At 45.6% G+C, this 20,879-nt stretch overlaps 1 protein-coding gene across 1 annotated transcript in view; it reads left to right on the top strand.

Annotated features, from left to right (window-relative positions):
- The window catches only part of SMARCD2 (SWI/SNF related BAF chromatin remodeling complex subunit D2), an 85,429-nt gene that overhangs the window by 28,887 nt on the left and 35,663 nt on the right, over positions 1-20,879 (top strand). The window lies entirely within an intron of this gene.

Genomic DNA, 20,879 nt, shown 5'->3' with positions numbered 1-20,879 from the left:
GGCCACGGGGCTCACGAGGTGTCAATCTCGCCGATGGAGGCGGCGACATTGACGTCCTTTCGCTAGTCCCGTCTACTGGGAGTCACGTTCAAAATGAACGGACTTTACTCCGTGTGTGGGCAAGTCCGTTCATTTGGAAAGTCCGGGAGATTATCCGCCGGAAAAGTCCGGTTGTGTGTGGGCAAGTCCACTCGTTCGGAAAGTCCGGCGGACCTCCGCTGCAAAGTCCAGCGGATTGTCCCCCGGAGAGTCTGATCCTGTGTACGCGGCACTAGTGTCTGATTTGTCCGCCGCAATGTTGCAGTCCCGCTAAAGATCACTGATCGTCGCCATTACTAATAAAAAAAATAATTAATAAATAAAAATTCCATAAATATATCCCATAGTTTGTAGACGCAAACCAATCAATATACGCTTATTGGAATTTTTTTAGCAGAATACATATTGGCCTAAACTGATGAAGAATTTTTTTTTTATTATTATTATTATTTATTGGGTGTGTTTTATAGCAAAAAGTAAAAAAACGGAAAATTCCTATCAAAATACTTACCGTAATTTTCCTTTCCTGATGGACTCCATGGCAGCAACGTGTGGGTTAAGTCCCGCCTCCACTACCCTATAGGACACTACTCCCATAAATCTTTGCTCCCTGCCCATGGCCGTGTTCGATAACTAGCCTACTCCAGCCATTTTGGGAGGGAACTCCTGCTGCCATGGAGTCCATCAGGAAAGGAAAATTACGGTAAGTATTTTGATAGGAATTTTCCGTTTTCCTGACAGACTCCATGGCAGCAACGTGTGGGAAATAACTCGCCAAACACACTCGGGTGGGCAAAAATGCTGAACCAAGATTTATTTAACACTGTCCACTGACAGCACCTTTAAACCAAAATCAACAGAAGATAAACTGGCAGGTTCGACACAATAGTGAGCCATAAATGTATGAATGGACGACCAAGAGGCAGCCTTGCAGATAACCTCAGGAGCCACATGACGTGAAGCTGCCCAAGAAGTAGAGAGACTTCTCGTGGAATGTGCCGTGACCGCCTCAGGAGGAGCCAAGCCCTTCTCTTTATAAGCCCACTGGATCGCCTGAACCACCCACGTGGAGATGGATCTGACCGAAGCCCTAAGGCCTTTGTTTTTGCCATGAAAAAGAACAAAAAGGTAATCCGATTGCCGGAAAGAAGCTGTCGCCTCCAGGTACCGTTTCAGAATAATTCCCATGTCGAGAGGATGAAGATCCTGACTCCCAGCAGAATTAAAGGTAGGAAGAGTAATGTCCTGATTTTCGTGGAAGACAGAGGTAACCTTTGGGTTTGAACCCAGCATTGGCACTAGGACCACTCTGTCAGGGAAGAATGTGAGGAAAGGTTCCTTTGATCCTAAAGACTGAATCTCAGAGACTCTCTTCGCTGAGGATATGGCTACCAAAAAAGATGTCATTAGGGACAATTCTTTGACTGAAAGTGATCTGTCCAGTTGAGAAAAGAAGTCGAGAACTAAGGGCAAATCCCACTTGGGGAATCTGGGTTTCCTCTGTGGTCTAAGTCTAATTGCTCCTTTAAAAAATTGCTGAACCAAAGGATGTTTAGCCCAAGATACTCCAGAAAAGGCTGAAATTGCCGAAACTTGCACACGAAGAGCGCTGACAGATAGGGGAATGTCTAGTCCGGACTGTAAGAAACTCAGAACATCCTGAACCGTCAAATTACCATTGGAGCAAGACCTGGAAGAAGTGATTTGTGAATCTAGACCAAATCCTCTCATACACCTGGTTGGTACTTTTCCTTCTAGCACTCATGAGAGTAGGGATGGCCTCCTTTGGACAACCCAGAGCCTCTAACCTTCCCCTCTCAAAAACCAGACCCTCAGACATAGATGGGCCGGGCAGGGATGGAGCTTCGAGCCCTGGGACAGAAGATCGGATCTGAGAGGTAAGGGAATCGGATCCCTGACACTGAGGAGCATTAGAAGCGGAAACCATGGCCTGTTGGGCCAATAAGGTATTACAGCTATCACCTCTACTGCTTCTGATTTGAGTCTCCGCAGGAACTGTAGAATAATAGGAGTTGGAGGAAAGGCGTAGGCTTTGTTGAACCACCATCGATCCGTCAGAGCATCCACTCCGTAGGCCTGAGGATCCCGAAACCTGGAATAGTATCTTGCCAGTTTCTTGTTGCAAGGGGAGGCAAATAGGTCGACCTCTGGGACGAACCACAATGTTAGAATCCACCTGAAAACTTCTACGTGAAGGGACCATTCGTTGTTGTCCAGACTGACTCGAGACAGAAAGTCCGCCTGGACATTCTGTGTTCCTGGAACATAAGTTGCTGTAATGTTGACCAGGTTCTTCTGAGCCCAAGACATGATTGGCTCTACTTCCTGAAGAAGGGAGAGACTCCGAGTACCTCCTTGTCTCCTTATATATGCCACTGCTGTTGTGTTGTCTAGTCTGAGTAGGACCGAGGTTCCTGAGACCAGATGACGAAAGGCCAGGAGTGCCTGAAAGGCTGCCCTCAATTCTAGAATATTCGACACCGTCCCCCTGGAAGGGAAGTCCCAGGTGCCTTGTGCTACTTCCGACAAACAGTGAGCGCCCCAGCCCCTGTTGCTGGCATCCGAAGTTATTGTTATCCACGAGATGGGGAGAATGGAATGACAATTGAATAGGTTCACCTTCTGAAGCCACCAGGGCAGAGAGATTCTCATTGAAGATGTGATCCGGATAGGTTGAGTCTTGTCGCCTAGCCATTGGTGAAGAAAACCTTTTTGAAACGGTCTCATCTTCCATTGGGCCCACTTCACCATCGGAATCGTTGCCACCATGGTGCCAATAATTCTCAAGCACTGAAGAGCCGGAAGATGGGAGGCTGAGAGGGCCGGACGGATTCTGTCCCGAATTACCACTACTTTCTCCTCGGGTAATGAGATGGTACCCCTCACTGTGTTGAAGAGTGCGCCTAGGAATACCAGAGACTGGGAAGGAATTAACTGACTCTTTTCTAGATTCAGGATCCAACCGAATTCTTGAAGAGTGGAGATGACCTGCTCCTTGTGCACTAACAGACGGTCTCTGTCCTGGGCTAGCAGCAGAAGATCGTCTAAATAGTGGTGAAGACGAATTCCCTTGGTTCTCAATAGAGCCACTACGGCCAACAACACTTTTGAAAACACTCGGGGGGATGTTGAAAGTCCGAACGGGAGACAAACGAACTGGAGATGTAGTTTTCCTACTGAAAATCGCAGAAACTGCTGAAAATCTTCTGCCACAGGGACATGAAAGTACGCGTCCTTTAGATCTATTGAAATCATCCAGTCGCCTGACTGGACTGACTGTTGTATTGTCGACAAGGTTTCCATCTTGAACCTTTCCTTTCTGATAAAATGATTCAGATGTGTAAGGTCTATGACTGGTCTCCAAGAACCGTTTTTCTTTTGGACCATAAAAAGAGGAGAATAAATTCCTCTCCCTCGTTGATCGTCTGGCACGGGTACGGCAGCGCCTTGAGCCAATAAAGATTTCACGTAGGCCAACAAGATCTGCCTTTTTTCTTCTGAGGCTGGAAGGGAGGTGGGAACAAACTTTAGTCTTGGGGACCTGCTGAAGGTCCAAGAATGGCCTGAAGAGACCGTTCTGACGGTCCAGAAGTCCTTGATTGAGGCCGCCCAGACATGCCGAAAATGTAGAAGACGAGCCCCCACCTGGCCTATCTGAGCGGGCCCAATCTCAAAAAGATTTGGTTGGTTCCCTCTCTCCTGTCGCACTGCTCTTGGCAGATTTCTTGAAGGATGACTGCCTTGATTTCCATGATCTAGAATATTCCCGACCCGGTCTATAGCTACGGGCCTCCCTGGCTTGCTCTTGATACTGTTTTTTAGGAAAAAATCTCTTCTGGCTTTTTAGACGTCTGTCCTGAGGAAGAAACCCCGATTTACCACCAGTGGCCCGGGATATGGCGCTATCCAATTTATTCCCAAAAAGGGAAGAACCTTCGAAAGGGATACGGCACCACACCTGTTTTGAAGCTGGATCAGCCAGCCAGGGACGGAGCCATAGGGCCCGCTTTGCGGTTACAGCCGAAAGCATAACCCGGGACACTAGGCGGATGATGTCAATCGAAGCCTCCCCCAGAAAAGCCGAAGCAAGCCGTAACTCCTGAATAGGAGAACTTTTAGCGACTTCCTCCGAAATGTTTCTGAGGGTATCATCCACACCGTCCGTCCAGACTTCCATGGCTTTGGACATTGCCGCTAAAGCCAATGCTGGCTTGCATGCCATACCGGCAGTGAGGTAGACTCTCTTTAAATCGGAATCAATCCGTCTATCTAAAGCATCCTTAAATGAAACTGTATCCTCCAAAGGAAGGGTCACATGTTTTACTAGTCTCATCACCGCTGCATCCACAAGAGGAGCCGATTCCAGATGCTTGACCTCATCCTCCTTAAAGGGATATAACCTTAGGACTTTTGAGAGCATACTATTCTTTTTCTCCACTTTACTCCATTCATCCGTGATGACCTCACCAAGTTCAGACAGAAATGGAAAGTTAAGACGCTCCCTTTTAAGTTGCTTAAAATACTTCCTTTGCTTGGAAGGATTAGCCACCTCATCTTCCCAGTTCAAAGCCTCTCTGATGGCCTTCACCAAGGGGGAAAGTAAAGCAAAATCAAAACCCACACAGGGACTATCTTCCTCAGATTCACTGTCTGAAGCAGCAGCTGAATGATGGCTGGTTAAAGAGGATTCCCAGAGCTCTTGAGCATGCGACTCCCTGACTGGTGACTGAGGTGACTCTGATTGAGGCACAGGGGTCTGATTGGCCCCGATCCCCTTGAGGGACTCCTTCACCACTTTTTCCACAAGGGATCTTAGTTGCTGGTCCGTACCCCCTCTCTCACTAGAGGCTTTGGAAAAGCAGAGGTCACACAGGGATTTTCCAATGGGAACTTGTGATCTGCATCCCCAGCAAGAGTTGATAACTGAGTGGCTGGAATGAGCCCTGGAGGAGCGAGATCGATCCTCGCTACGGCGCCCAGATCTAGAGGGTGAGCCGTGATGCTTAGACTTGGAATATGAGTGCCGGTGGTAAGATTTAGAAGAATCGCTTCCTCTGTGCGTTGAGCTGCGTTGCTGTTCTGATCTAGATGGGCTAAGACAGAGATAGAAGAGACATACAGATAAGGAAAGATAACAGACTGACTAATACCGGACCCCTCCCCCCCCCCCCCTTACTTCCCCCCCAGACAGTACCTATTATGAGAGGGCTGGCCACATACAGGCGGAGGTGAATCCGTATCTCTAAGGGTCTCCATAACTGCTGCAAAGACATATAAGTAAGGCTGAGGATGCTATAAACACACACACATGCCCACCCCCATCTTCCCAGAAGGCCACCTACCTCCACAGCAGAGAACCTGGACAAGGGGAAGTCACGAAATAACCTGCAAGCATTCCCAAGGCTTGCAGGCTATATCCCATGTTTAAATAAGGCGCCTTAATGACGTCATCACCGCGTCCCGTGCGCCGCTACCGCGCATGCGCGAATAGCGTCACTTTGCCGCTATCGCGCATGCGCGAACCAAGCCTCGATCCTGAGTCGTACTCGCGCATGCGCAGTACGAACGTATTAACAAACGCAGGCTAATCCGACCGCAATGTCTAAACCCATATACCTATACACAGGAAAAAACGAACAGAAAAGAAGGGAAGAAGGCAAGGAACAAACACAAACTGCTGCCATGAAAAAAGAGGAACAATCTTACCGCTCCCACACGAACGTCTCCAGGCCGAAGGTAAGCACAATACATACCGGACTTCTTAGGGCACAATAGGTCACCTGCTATTTAGCTGGGCTATCCGACCAAATGCGCAGCCTGCCTGCCAGTGGCTAGGCTCCTGGCTTTCCTCCAGCGCTTATATCCAACTGCCCACTCCATACCCCGCTAGTAGCTAGGGCTTAACGGAGATATGCGACAACTTCATCCACAGTCGCTTTTCGGCCAAACCAACGACGGAATCATGTGGGAGCAATCTTCAGGTAGAAAGACCGTAATGGGTCCTACGGAGGAGGACAAAAAAAGAACACGGCCATGGGCAGGGAGCAAAGATTTATGGGAGTAGTGTCCTATAGGGTAGTGGAGGCGGGACTTAACCCACACGTTGCTGCCATGGAGTCTGTCAGGAAATATTGTTTTTTTTTTTTTTTTTTTTTTTTTAATCAAAATTTTCTTTTTTTGTTTGTTTATAGCCCAAAAAAATAAAAACCGCAGAGGTGATCAGATACCCTCAAGAAAGCTTGATTTGTGGGGAAAAAAAAGGGACATACATTTTATTTGGGCGCAGCGTCGCAAAACCACGTAATTGTTAGTTAAAGTAACGCAGTGCCATATCACAAAAAAATGGCCTAGTCAGGCCAGCATATGTGATTTATTCTCCCTTGTAACAGCGTTATGCCCCATACACACGTTCGGATTTTCCGTCCGAAAATGTGCGATCATGCTGTCGGAAAATCAGACTGTGTGTGGGCTCCATCTGACTTTTTCCGCCGGATTTTCCGACGCACAAAGTTTGAGAGCAGGATCTAAAATTTTCCGACAACAAAATCCGATCGCATAAATTCCGATCGTGTGTAGACAATTCCGACGGACAAAGTGCCATGCATGCTCAGAATAAATCACTAGACGAAAGCTATTGGCCCACTTATAGTCCTGACGTACGTGTTTGACGTTACCTTGTTCTGAACGATCAGATTTTCCGACAACTTTGTGCAACCGTGTATGCAAGACAAGTTTGGGCCAAAATCCATCTGAAAAAATCCTACGGATTTTGTCGTCGGAAATGTAAATGTTGTTCAACCTCTCCTGAACGATATAACGTGACAGCTAAAAATGTCCGTTTAGCCGCGTTTACATGCCGCATTTAGTCACGTTTAGCAGTGTTTACATGCCGCATTTAGTCACGTTTAGCAGTGTTTACATGCCGCATTTAGTCACGTTTAGCCGTGTTTACATGCCACATTTAGTCACGTTTAGCCGTGTTTACATGCCGCATTTAGTCACGTTTAGCCGTGTTTACATGCCGCATTTAGTCACGTTTAGCAGTGTTTACATGCCGCATTTAGTCACGTTTAGCAGTGTTTACATGCCGCATTTAGTCACGTTTAGCAGTGTTTACATGCCGCATTTAGTCACGTTTAGCCGTGTTTACATGCCGCATTTAGTCACGTTTAGCCGTGTTTACATGCCGCATTTAGTCACGTTTAGCCGTGTTTACATGCCGCATTTAGTCACGTTTAGCCGTGTTTACATGCCGCATTTAGTCACGTTTAGCCGCGTTTACATGCCGCATTTAGTCACGTTTAGCCGCATTTGCATCTAGAAGCATTTGGAAATTTTTAATTTTTTTTTTCAAAATAGCCAAAAATGAAAAACGCTTCTAAACAAAGCGTGGCTAAACGCGAGTTACAGCGTTTACCTGCGTTTGGCATTTGAAATGCATCTGAACGCATTTTTTTTTGGGGTTCCAAAAAAAGCCTGTAAACGCAACTGCCTGAAAACCACTATAAACGACTCCCTGTACATGTACTGATAAGATAACATAGAGGAGAGTTCAGGGGCAGCTGAAAAAAATACCCAACTGCTCCTAAACGTCCGTTTACCAGCAGCAGTGTACATGAGGCCTTAGGCTCCATGCACACTGAAGCTCAAAAAAGCTTTTTCTGGACGCCAGATTGCTGGCAGAAAACGCTGGTTGAAAAACTTGCTTTTAACAGCGTTTTGTACTAGCGTTTATGAGCGTTTATTAGCGTTAGCGTTTATGGGCGTTTTCAATAAAAATACACAGAGGACACTCCAAAAATCCCACAGTGCATTCCAAACTCCCACAATGCATTGAAAAAATAGAATGCCGAACACTAACGCGCGTTTATGAGCGTTTATCAGCGTTTGTCGTTTTTTGGCGGTGAAAAACTGCACTTTGAACGCGAATTTCTGGCGTTCAGGAAAAAGCCCATAAACTCCACTGCTCATTAAAGCTGAAAAACGTCCATGTGTGCATGGACACATAGGCTGACATAGAGTGGAGTTTATGGGCTTTAAAAAAAAAAAAACGCCCAAACTCCAATAAACTGCAGTTCATGAGCTCCAGTGTGCATGGAGCCTTATGCCGTGTACACACAGCTGGACTTTTCCACAGCAAAGGTCAGACGGAACGGACAATTCGACCGTGTGTGGCCTTCATCGGACCATTGCTGTCAAAAAATCAGACGGACTTTAGATTTAGAACATCTTTCAAATCTTTCCGATGGACTCGAGTCCGGTCGAAAAAATCCGCTCGTCTGTATGCTAGTCCGACGGACGAAAACCGGCGCTAGGGCAGCTATTGGCTACTGGCTATGAACCTTCTTATTCTAGTCCGGTCGTACATCATCACTTTCAAATCCGTCGAACTTTGGTGTGATTGTGTGTGGCCAAGTCCGTTCATTCGAAATTCCGCCGAAAATCTGTCAGGAAGACCGTCGGACCTAGTCTGCCAGAAAGTCCGGTCTTGTATACTCAGCTTTAGGTGCCTCATACACGCTATTAGATTTTCTGCAGATTTTTGTCTTCAGATTTACAAAACAGGTGTAGTGCAAGGGTCTGCCTTACTGCATACAAATTGAAACTCTATGGTTTTGGTAAATCTGCAGAAAATCTAATAGTGTGTATGGGGTCTATCACATGGGTCCTAGGAAGGCGTCCAAAGTCAGTGTAAGCACTGACAATTCAGTTTAGAGCTTGCACAGGATTTTCTTCCCTCCGTCTTGCTGAACACACCTGTGGGGTAGTAAAGAAAGTGATTTATATTGCGTGGGGGGGGGGGGGGGTATTGGGGGGAATGCTAAATACATACATTATTTTACCTTGCATGGGCAAATGAAAGGTTCACTTTAAAAGCCTGGTTAAAAATGTTGGATTTCGTTTTTACAATAATAAACAAGTAATGTGGTTGGTGACAGGTGGTGATCATCATCCTGAGGGCAGCACAAGGTCTAAAGAAAGCCACAGAAGCACTGCTGATGTTTAAAGCACCTAAAATAGGTTACAACAGGACCCAGTTTACTGTCTGACTGCAAAGCCTCCAGCCGCGCTGCCATAATTTTGTTGTTTGTGTGCGAATCCCATCTGAACGTGTAATCCACATCCCTCTGTGCATTATATTTTCCATCGCAGCAGGAGTCACATTCCTCTGGTTATAATTTATATCTCTGGGTATAATTTCCCTCTCTTTACATATAAATCACATTATTTGCGTGCATAATTCAAAAATCTTCTTGTGTAAATCGCACTGCTTTGCAAATTTGAACCATCTTCAATGTAGATTTCACCGTACACAGCGTAATTTACAATCTTCTGGTTATAAATCATAAGGACATCTGTGTGACACATGCACACTGTGAATATAACCATCATTTTTTTTTTTTTTGTATTAAAACTATACTTCAATTTTTCTTTTTTTTTGTATTAATAAAAAATCAACTATAGTTTATATATTGTAAGGGATCTTCCCGGGGTAGGGTGTGTTTGGACACAGTTCACAGCAGACTTGGAATTTATAAAGCAGATCTTGGCGTTTATTCGTGGTACAAACAGTCCAGCAAACAAAATATACAGCAACACCGTGCTTTCTAAGTACAACAAAAATAAAAGTCCTAGCCCGGCTGGGCGCTTACTAACAGGTTCTGCTCACCTATCTGACACTTACAAACACAGCGTCTTTCGCCTGGATATCGCAGGGTGAGTTTTAGTTTTAGCTCCAGCAGTGGCTGTGCTTGCAGCTTCCTTCAACACACAGATTGTTCATTCCCTGGCTGAGAGCAATCACCTGCAGACCCTGCAGAGCCTTTAGCTTCCCAGGCTAATTAGGATCAAAGCTCACCTGATCCCAAACCCAGAACTGGATCGGGGGATGTGGAATGACAGGTCCCTCTACCAAACCTACCTGCCATTCCATATAAACCCAGGCCCGGCAAAATTAAATAACAACTCAGCAGCATATCGCTGCTGAGAAACTGATCCATCCTGGATTTACCATCTCACACTGTGTAGCAACCTAGGTGAGATGTACACCCCCTCGATCACTTCTCCAGTGACATGTCTACATATCCCCCCCCTCTTTTTCAGACCGGAGGGCTGAGCCTTTTGTCCCCACAGACAACTTACCCTTGACAATGCGTCAGCATTTGCCTGTAATTTCCCTGGCCTGTGTTCCACAGTGAAATTAAAGTTTTGTAGGGAGAGAAACCATCTAGTCACTCTTGCATTTCTCTCCTTGTTTAACTTCATCCATGTTAGGGGGGCATGGTCTGTCACCAACTTGAATTTCCTGCCTAGCAAGTAATACTTTAACGATTCTAGGGCCCACTTTACTGCCAAACATTCTCGCTCCACAATGGCATAATTTTTCTCGGCCGGGGTTAGTTTTCTACTCAAGTACGTCACTGGATGCTCCTCACCATTCACTACTTGTGAGAGTACTGCACCTAAGCCTGTGTTAGAGGCATCTGTCTGGACCAGAAATTCTCGCCTGAAATCGGGGGTAACTAAGACAGGTGGTTGGCACAAGGCAGACTTAAGGCTTTGGAAAGCCTTCTCGGCCTCTGGGGTCCACGTGACCATTGCTGTCTTTCCGCCCTTTGTCAAGTCAGTTAGTGGAGCAGCAACTGAGGCAAAGTTCGGCACAAATCTACGGTAATACCCCGTAATACCCAGGAAAGCTCTAACCTGTTTCCTTGTCAGGGGTCTAGGCCAACTCTGTATTGCCTCAATTTTATTTAGCTGTGGCTTAATCAACCCTCTCCCAATAATGTAGCCCAGATATTTGGCCTCTTCTAGGGCTAGAGCACACTTCTCGGCATTTATGGTCAACCCCGCATCACTTATGGCATCCAACACGGCCTGTACCTTACAGAGGTGACTTTCCCAATCAGGGCTAAAAATGACCACATCATCGAGGTAGGCAGCTGAGTAATCACGATGTGGTCGCAGAATCAAGTCCATCAACCTCTGGAAAGTTGCAGGCGCTCCATGTAACCCGAATGGCATCACTACATACTGGAATAGCCCATCAGGGGTGGAGAATGCAGTTTTCTCTTTAGCCTCACCAGAAAGTGGAATCTGCCAGTAGCCCTTTGTGAGATCGAGGGTGGTTATGTACCTGGCGTTACCCAACTTCTCAATCAACTCATCTACCCTGGGCATAGGATACGCATCGAACTTGGAGATCTCATTCAACTTTCTGAAATCGTTACAGAACCTCCAAGTTCCATTGGGCTTTGGGATTAGCACAATTGGGCTGGACCATTCACTCTGTGACACCTCAATTACCCCCAGAGCAAGCATACGTTTTACCTCGGCCGATACGGCTTCCCTACGTGCCTCGGGTATCCTATAGGGCTTAAGGTTTACTCTGCTTCTAGGCTCAGTTTCAATGTGATGATGGATGAGGTGTGTACGCCCTGGGAGGTCAGAGAACTTGTTTTTGTTTTTCTGTAAAAATTCCTGAGCCTCCTGTTTCTGTGACACTGATAGAGTATCACCTACCTTGACTGGAGGGATTGGTGGTGACAAATTATTAACAGTATTTGTCGCCACCAAGGATTCCCTGTCTTTCCAGGGCTTGATCAAGTTTATGTGATAAACTTGGAAAGGCTTCCTTCTACCTGGTTGGTGCACCTTGTAGTTCACCTCACTGACCTTTTCAACAATTTCATAGGGACCTTGCCACTTCGCCAAGAATTTACTCTCAACAGTGGGGACTAGTATAAGGACCCTATCGCCTGGGTTGAATGTCCTGATTCTTGCGGACCGGTTGTAAATTCTACTTTGGGCCTCTTGAGCCCTCTGGAGGTGTTCCCTTACCAGGGGCATTACAGTGGCTATACGGTCCTGCATTTGTGCTACATGCTCAATAACACTCTTGTATGGGGTGGACTCATTCTCCCATGTCTCTTTTGCAATGTCTAGTAGACCCCTAGGGTGATGACCATAGACCAACTCGAATGGTGAGAACCCTGTGGACGCTTGGGGCACCTCCCTAATAGCAAACATGAGGTAGGGTAATAAATGATCCCAGTCACGACCATCTTTTGCCACCACTTTCTTCAACATATGTTTCAAAGTTTTATTAAATCTCTCCACCAATCCGTCCGTCTGGGGGTGGTATACAGAGGTACGGATGTGTGAGATTTTAAATAGTCTGCATAATTCCTTCATTACTTTCGACATAAATGGCGTACCTTGGTCAGTTAGGATTTCTTTGGGGATCCCAGTCCTAGAGAACATATAAAACAACTCACGTGCAATTGTTTTAGATGCAGTGTTTCTTAAGGGTACAGCCTCAGGATAGCGGGTCGCATAATCCAGGACTACCAAAATATACTGGTGTCCTCTAGCTGACTTTACAATGGGACCCACTAAATCCATGGCAATACGCTCAAAAGGCACCTCTATAATAGGGAGCGAAACCAAAGGACTGCGAAAATGTGACACTGGGGCACTAACCTGACATGTGGGGCACGACTCACAGTATTTTTTAATGTCATCATATATGGCCGGCCAAAAAAACCTCTGGAGAACCCTCTCTCGCGTTTTGTCAGTCCCCAAGTGTCCCCCAAGAACATGGTTATGTGCCATGTCAAGCACCTGACGCCGGTACGGCTTAGGTACCAGAAGCTGTTCCACAATCTCATCCTTAATCTTATTGACTCTATAGAAAAGATCATTAGTCACCGAAAAATGTGGAAACCTTTTTTCAGCATCTGGTTCCTGAGGTACCCCATTCATTACAGCAACCTGCTCTCTCGCATTTTTGAGAGTGGGGTCCTGTAATTGTGCAGCCCCAAAATTATCCCTAGACACCTCTAAGTCTAGTATATTTTGCTCAGTGGGAGGAGCCTCCTCCTCCCCAGCCAGGACCTGTAAAGGAAAACAATCATTTTCATCCTGCATACTTTTATCATTCACAGTGGACAAGGCAACCACCTTAGAGGTATCCTCACTCCTTTTGGGGATTTTTCTTTTTTCCCAGAGAGCCCAGAATAAAGGAAAATCGCGCCCCAATATTACATTATGCATGAGGTTTTTAACCACACCCACTTCATATTGTACTGTGCCTTGTTCAGTCCCGACTTTAGCCAGCACTATAGGGTACACTTTTGTATCACCATGTATACACACAACGCTCATATGCTTTTTAGACTCTAAGTCCCCAGTCACCAGGCTAGCATGCACCAAGGTTACAAGGCTTCCTGAGTCCATTAACGCTTTAACAGGAAAGTCATTGATTGTGATGTTGCAGATTTGCGGTTCAGTCTCTAGTCCAGGAACTGCAGCACAAGATGGTTCCGCAAATAGCGACTGACGCCGGCTAGCGTCACATTCCATGGGTTCAGAGGTAAGAGGGCAATGGGCCGACACGTGTCCCGCCTCATGGCATCTCCAACACTGGATAGGGCCTGGTCTCTTTGGCAAGGAGTCCTTTTCAGAGCCCCTTAGCCACCCGGGACCATCACCAGTCTTTTGTCCCTGAGACACCATTTGAGCCCTTTTCCCTCTATCAGCACCCCTCCACACTCCCCCAATAGATGGAAGTCTCTTACCAGCTGACGGCACAGATCTGGCGCTCCGGGGAGGTGAAGATGCTGCAGGAACATCACGGAGGTAGTCCTCAGTCGCCTGGAACCTCTCCACAAGGTTGACAAGTTCGTTTGCATTCTTAGGATCACCTTGTCCCACCCAGCGTTGCAGGTCAGTAGGAAGTGCTCGGAGGTAGCGATCCATCACGACCTTCTCTAGGATTTGTGCAGGAGTAGAAGTGTCTGGCTCCAACCACTTTCTTGCCAAATGGATTAGGTCATACATCTGGGACCTCGCTGATTTGTCCAGACTGTAGCTCCAGTTGCGTACCCTCCGGGCACGGACTGCAGTAGTAACTCCTAGTCGGGCAAGTATCTCCTCTTTTAGCCGAGTATAGTCCTTAACCTCTTGCTCACTGAGGTCATAGTAGGCCTTTTGGGGTTCACCTGTTAAATAGGGCGCAATTACCTCTGCCCACTCAGCGGCTGGTAACTTCTCTCGCTCAGCCACGCGCTCAAATACTGTTAGAAAGGCCTCAACATCGTCCTCAGCAGTCATCTTTTGCAGCGCTTTCTGCACAGTCCTTCTCCCAAAAAAAATCTCTGGAGCGGCTCCCATCACTGTGGGTGGATTAGCAACCACAGGAGCCTCTCGAATTGCTATCAGGTGCTCGATAAGTTGTTGTTGTGCAGCCATGGACTGTTCATGTCGTTGCTGTTGTTGCAAACTCACTTGCATAAACTGCTTCAGCATCTCCTCCATGTTGCTGGACTGTTCTTGGAGTGTAGTTGCAGCTTTCACCCAAGACATAAGCAGCTGTAGCCAAGTCTGTCCACACCGTTGCCCCTAGCAACCGTGTTGCCCGCTACCTCCACCAATTGTAAGGGATCTTCCCGGGGTAGGGTGTGTTTGGACACAGTTCACAGCAGACTTGGAATTTATAAAGCAGATCTTGGCGTTTATTCGTGGTACAAACAGTCCAGCAAACAAAATATACAGCAACACCGTGCTTTCTAAGTACAACAAAAATAAAAGTCCTAGCCCGGCTGGGCGCTTACTAACAGGTTCTGCTCACCTATCTGACACTTACAAACACAGCGTCTTTCGCCTGGATATCGCAGGGTGAGTTTTAGTTTTAGCTCCAGCAGTGGCTGTGCTTGCAGCTTCCTTCAACACACAGATTGTTCATTCCCTGGCTGAGAGCAATCACCTGCAGACCCTGCAGAGCCTTTAGCTTCCCAGGCTAATTAGGATCAAAGCTCACCTGATCCCAAACCCAGAACTGGATCGGGGGATGTGGAATGACAGGTCCCTCTACCAAACCTACCTGCCATTCCATATAAACCCAGGCCCGGCAAAATTAAATAACAACTCAGCAGCATATCGCTGCTGAGAAACTGATCCATCCTGGATTTACCATCTCACACTGTGTAGCAACCTAGGTGAGATGTACACCCCCTCGATCACTTCTCCAGTGACATGTCTACAATATATATATATATATATATATATATATATATATATATATATATATATATATATATTTTTTTTTTTTTTGTATTAATAAAAAGTCAACTATACTTCAATTTTTCTTTTTTTTGTGTTAAAAAAGTCAACTATATACTTACTTTTTTTTTCTTTTTAAAGTCAACTACACTTCAATCTTTTTTTTTTTCGTATTAAAAAAAATAGGAAAAAAAGTCAACTATACTTCAATTTTTCTTTTTTTTTCTTTTTCTTTTTTTTTTTTTTGTATTAATAAAAAGTCAACTATACTTCAATTTTTTCTTCTTTTTTTTTTTGTGTTAAAAAAGTCAACTATACTTCAATTTTTTTTTTTTTTTTTTAGTATTAAAAAAAAAGTCAACTACACTTCAATCTTTTTTTTTTTCGTATTAAAAAAAATAGGAAAAAAAGTCAACTATACTTCAATTTTTTCTTTTTTTCCTTTTCTTTTTTTTTTTTTTGTATTAATAAAAAGTCAACTATACTTCAATTTTTTCTTTTTTTTTTGTGTTAAAAAAGACAACTATACTTCAATTTTTTTTTTTTTGTATTAAAAAAAAAGTCAACTATACTTCAATCTTTTTTTATTTCGTATTAAAAAAAAATAGGAAAAAAAGTCAACTATACTTCAATTTTCTTTTTTTTTCCCTTTTTCTTTTTTTTTTTGTATTGATAAAGAGTCAACTTTACTTCAATTTTTCTTTTTTTTTGTGTTAAAAAAGTCAACTATACTTCAATTTTTTTTTCATATTAAAAAAATAGGAAAAAAGTCAACTATACTTAAATTTTTCTTTTTTTTAGTATTAATAAAAAGTCAACTATACTTCATTTTTATTTATTTTTTTTTGTATTAAAAAAAGTCAACTATACTTCATTTTTTTTTTTTTTTTTTATATATAGCTACAGGAGGGACCCTGATTTTTGGACTCTCCAAATAGCTTCTATCTTTCCACGGTGAGGTCTTCTCCAGCAGTCTCACACCCCCCGCTGCATTTTTCATCTTATAAGGGCCCATTTATACCAGTGTGCTGAGGTAACAGGTGCTAAACTCATTCTGAATCGCACCCCAATGCACCAGTGTTTCAGCGCACCACAAACCATGCAGTGAGACCCCTTTCACACTGGGGCCGTGTTCACGGAGAAGCGCCGCTTGTTTTAGCGAGGCTTTACTTCTGTTTAAGCGCCGCTTTTCAGCCACTTAAACAGAGAAGGGTTTAAAAACGACCATGTTGCAGCGCTTCCGAATCACTTTTCAGGCGCTTCGGAAGCGCTGCCCATACATTCCATTGGGCAGGGCATTTTTGGAGCGCTAAATACAGCGCTCCCAACCCACCGCAGAAAAGCTGCTTGCAGGACTTGTTGGAACTTCCCGCAAGCGCACCGCCCCAGTGTGAAAAGTTACACTCGAATGATTGGGAGGCGGTTTTCAGGTGCTGAGCGGAAGCTATTTTCAGAGCTAAAGCGCCTGAAAACCAACCGGTGTGAAAGGGGTCTAATGCCGCGCACACACGATCGGAAACTCAGCCAGCAAAAGACCGATGAGAGCTTTTGGTCGGAAAATGCGATCGTGTGTAAGCTCCATCAGACTTTTGCTGCCCGAATTTCGGCCAGCAAAAGATTGAGAGCAGTTTCTCAATTTTTCGGTCGGAAAAAGTTCCTATCCAAAAATGCGTTCGTGTGTATGCAATTCCGACGCGCAAAAACTCACGCGTGCTTAGATTCAACTACACGATTCGACTACAGAAGATATTGGCTACTGGCTGTTGAACTTCCTTTTTCTAGTCCCGTCATACGTGTTGTACGTCACCGTGTTCTCGGCGGTCGGAATTTGGTGTGACCGTGTGTAGGCAAGACAGCTTGAGCGAAATTCTGTCGGGAAAACCATCAGAGCTTTTTCCGACCAATATTACGATTGTGTCTATGTGGCATAAGAATTCATTGACACCTATGCAGTTTGCTTTTGAGCTTTTCTGCAGTTTTTTTTTTTCCGTGTTTTGCTGCGATTTGCGTTTCTGCATCTTCTCCACTGAAGTCTATTGAACCACAAAAGCAAAAAAAAAAAAATGAAGCTTTTGACCCTTTCTAAAAACGCAGAGGCACAGAAATGCATTGATGTCAATAACATCACTTGCGCATGCACATTTTGTCCCCCCCCCCCCGATTGTCAGCACGCGCACTGTGCCGTCAGTCTATACATACAGGTGGTTTGCCTCCCTCAGCATCACTCCATGGTATTGCAATGCTGCGAGAGTATGATCTGCCATGTCACAGGGGTGTGAACTTTGGCGTTATGCATCAACACACAATCCAGTTGGTTATGTCGCCACGAAAATGAGGCTTGGTTAATAGTTACCGCGAATGCACGAGATTAATGGGAATGAGAACAGAGAAGGCAGAAATAAACATTAAATCGGAAGACCACCGCCAATATGGCCCCGGCTTCAGCTGGAAGGGAAAAAAATCTGTAAAAACAGTAAGAAACATGTTATGAGGAGAATTACTACTTCAGTGTGTTGGAAAATGTTTAGCTTTGTGGCCTTATGATTGCTGTGCATTTGTGTTCCTGAGTTTACTACCGCTAAGACCCCTTTCACACTTGTGCGACTTGTCCTGCAACTTGGGAATGCAAAATCGCATGAAAAGTCGTACCCCATGATTTCCAATGAGTACCGTTCATATTTGTGCGACTTCAAAGTAGTACCTGCACTACATTGGTTGACTTAGATGTGACTTGAGGTCCATAAACCTCAAGATTACACAGGCTTCATGTGACGGTCGCACAAGTGTGAAAGGGGCCCTAAATTAAGGTTGCACCGATACTAGTATCGGTGCCGATACCAAACATTTGCACGAATAATTGTACTCGTTGCTCCGATGCTTCACCCTATATTGGTGAGGCGGTGGGGTCAGTTATAAGCATCAATCTACCTGTATAGCTTTCAATAAAGCATCTGACAGCCGCTTCCCCTCCTCTCCCTCCCACCGCTGTCAGCTGCTCTATTGAAAGTTATACAGGTAGATTGATGCTTATAACTGACCCCACCGCCGCACTGATCACCCCTGACTGTCCCACGTGTCCTCCTCAGGCTTTCTAGGTCCTTTGTGGGCTCCCTGGGTCCTCCTCCACATAGGCATTTGAGGGGCACTAAAACCGCCTGCTTTCAATGCCAATGTGAACTCCGCCTCACTGAGATTAAGGTTACTTTCACGCTGAGTTGCCCGGCTGTTGAAGCTAAAGCGCCGCTCATATTTGCCGCAATTTACATTCGCTAGCGGGGCGCTTTTTACCCTCCAAAAAAAGTAAAAACTCCAGTTTTCATAGTGCTTTGCAGGAGCTTTGGTAGCGCTGCCCATTCATTGCAATGGGCAGGGCATTTTGGGGGCGCTAAATACAGCACTCCCAGACCGCCCCAAAGATGCTGCTTGCAGGACTTTTCCTAACGTCCCACAATCGAACCGCCCCAGTGTGAAAAGCGCTTAGCAGAGGCCATTTCCAGTGCTGAAGCACCTGAAAAATGCCTCAGTGTGAAAGGGTTCTCATTGAAGATTATTTCTCCTCCGGAAGGTGATTTTACCTCACATACAACACCTGCTGCATACATACAGCCCCTCACCCTTCTCCACCAAATATAACTATAAAACCGCCATAAGTCAGACCCGACACATCCAAATCATGAACTACAATGTCTGCTAAGTATAATTGTACATAAATATCACCAACCTCCCCCCGTTATCACACAGACCTACTCCCTCACACCAGCTCCGCCTGAGAGCTCCACTCCATAGTGCAGAGAAAAAGGCGGGCTCCACAGAGCTCAGCACTGAGCATGCTGAGGAAGGTGTCGTAGTCTGTCAGCAAGGTTTTGGTTTTGGGTGTATAGGGGGTGTCTGTATGAATACATGGAATAAAGGTCCGTTTATAACGCTCCTAGCTTTAACAACACCAGAACATGTGCTGGAAAATGTGTTATGCCGCATACACACAATCGCACATTCCGACAACAAAATCCATGGGATTTTTTCCGACGGATGTTGGCTCAAACTTGTCTTGCATACACACGGTCACACAATGTTGTCGGAAATTTCCGAACGTCAAGAACGCAGTGACGTGCGACGAGCAGAGAAAATTGAAGTTCAATAGCCAGTGCAGCTCTTCTGCTTGATTCCGAGCATGCGTGGAACTTTGTGCGTCAGAATTGTGTACACACAATCGGAATTTCCGACAACGGATTTTGTCGTCGGAAAATTTGAGATCCAGATCTCAAATTTTGTGTGTCAGAAATTCAAATGGAAAATGTCCAATGGAACCTACACACAGTCGGAATTTCCGAAAACAAGCTCCCATCGAAACGTTTCCCATCGGAAAATCCGACCGTGTGTACGCGGCATAAGAGCTACAATATGGGTGTATATTGAGTTGACTTTACAGGGCTTATATTGGATAAAAGTGATTTAAAGTGTAGATATTTTTCCTTGTTTTAGGTAGCCCGGGTAGGAATTAGAACTCCTGGCAGGTTTATAAGCTGCACATGGCTCTGTTACAGAGATTTCCGCTCACTTCCTGTTCTGGACCTTAGTGTAAAGTGATGGACACCACATCCCGTGTACCCATTGGCTGAGCGGAAGTGGGAGACGGTTCAGCTCGCCTCCTGCTACCTCTTTAGCCAATGGGTAGCTGAAGTACTCTTTTAAGTCCTTCCCTCTTGACTTCACATGGAATAACTCGAGTCCCAGTCTAGCTTTCTATGTGGGCAGGCCCGGGATGGCACATTTAACCACTTCAATACTGGGCACTGTCACCCCCCTTCCTGACCAGTCGCGCTTTGAATGACATTTTGAAAAAAAAAAAGTTTTTTGTTTTTTTAAGTTTCTGTTATAAAATTTTGCAAATAAGTAATTTTTCTCCTTCACTGGTGGGCACTGATGAGGCTGCGCTGGTGGGCACTGATGAGGCTGCGCTGGTGGGCACTGATGAGGTTGCACTGGTGGGCACTGATGCGCTGTATACATATCCCCTGTCACACTTGCCGGTTACCGGCTCTGCTTTCCTCACGCTGTGACAGCGCATGTAGTCACCTGTGTCCCCAGGGGGCATGGTCCATGGATGCCCTCCCAGAACAACAGAGCCATGCTGTAGCCATCTATCGACTATATTTCAGTAATGAAGCAGGCGGCCAACAAAAGCCCAGGCACCAGGGCACAACTTCTAGTAGACCTGGCGCCTGGGATTTGTCGCACCCTGTTTTTAGTTCCTTTATATGGGACATGCCCATATTGATTAAAAGTGGGCATGTCTCCATATAATGACTCTGATGTCACCATCCTGCCCATTTGTTCACCTGGGCTATGAGGAAGATAAAGTGGTTGTAAACACTTACAAACCACTTTGACCTACAGGTAAGCCTAGATTAAGGCTTACCTGTAGGTCCAAGAAATATCTCTTAAACCTACACGGTTTAGGAGATATTTGCCAAAACACAGGCACCGCTGTCAACAGCGATATGGCGCGAGTGGCGGCTCCCATGCGCGGGAGTGACGTCATCGCGGCTTCGTCGAATGACAGCGGCGGACGAGCGAGACCCACCGAGAAGATGGATGCGCCGGACTACAGGGGACAGCGGTGACTTCGCTGGCTCCTGTGTCATGTAAGTGACACATAATCGCATAGTAGTCCATTATGCTTTACCTTTGCAGGGAACCAAAGAGGAAGTAAACCCACCATGAGTTTGGAGAACGCCTGAGCTCATCTTTGGTGG

The sequence above is a fragment of the Lithobates pipiens genome, unplaced genomic scaffold, assembly GCF_037356315.1.
Source record: "Lithobates pipiens isolate NorthernLeopardFrog02 unplaced genomic scaffold, aLitPip1_a1.2 Scaffold_28, whole genome shotgun sequence".
Classification (NCBI taxonomy): domain Eukaryota; kingdom Metazoa; phylum Chordata; class Amphibia; order Anura; family Ranidae; genus Lithobates; species Lithobates pipiens.
The sequence above is the reverse complement of the archived record's forward strand: the minus strand, read 5'-3'. Positions and strand labels throughout refer to the sequence as shown.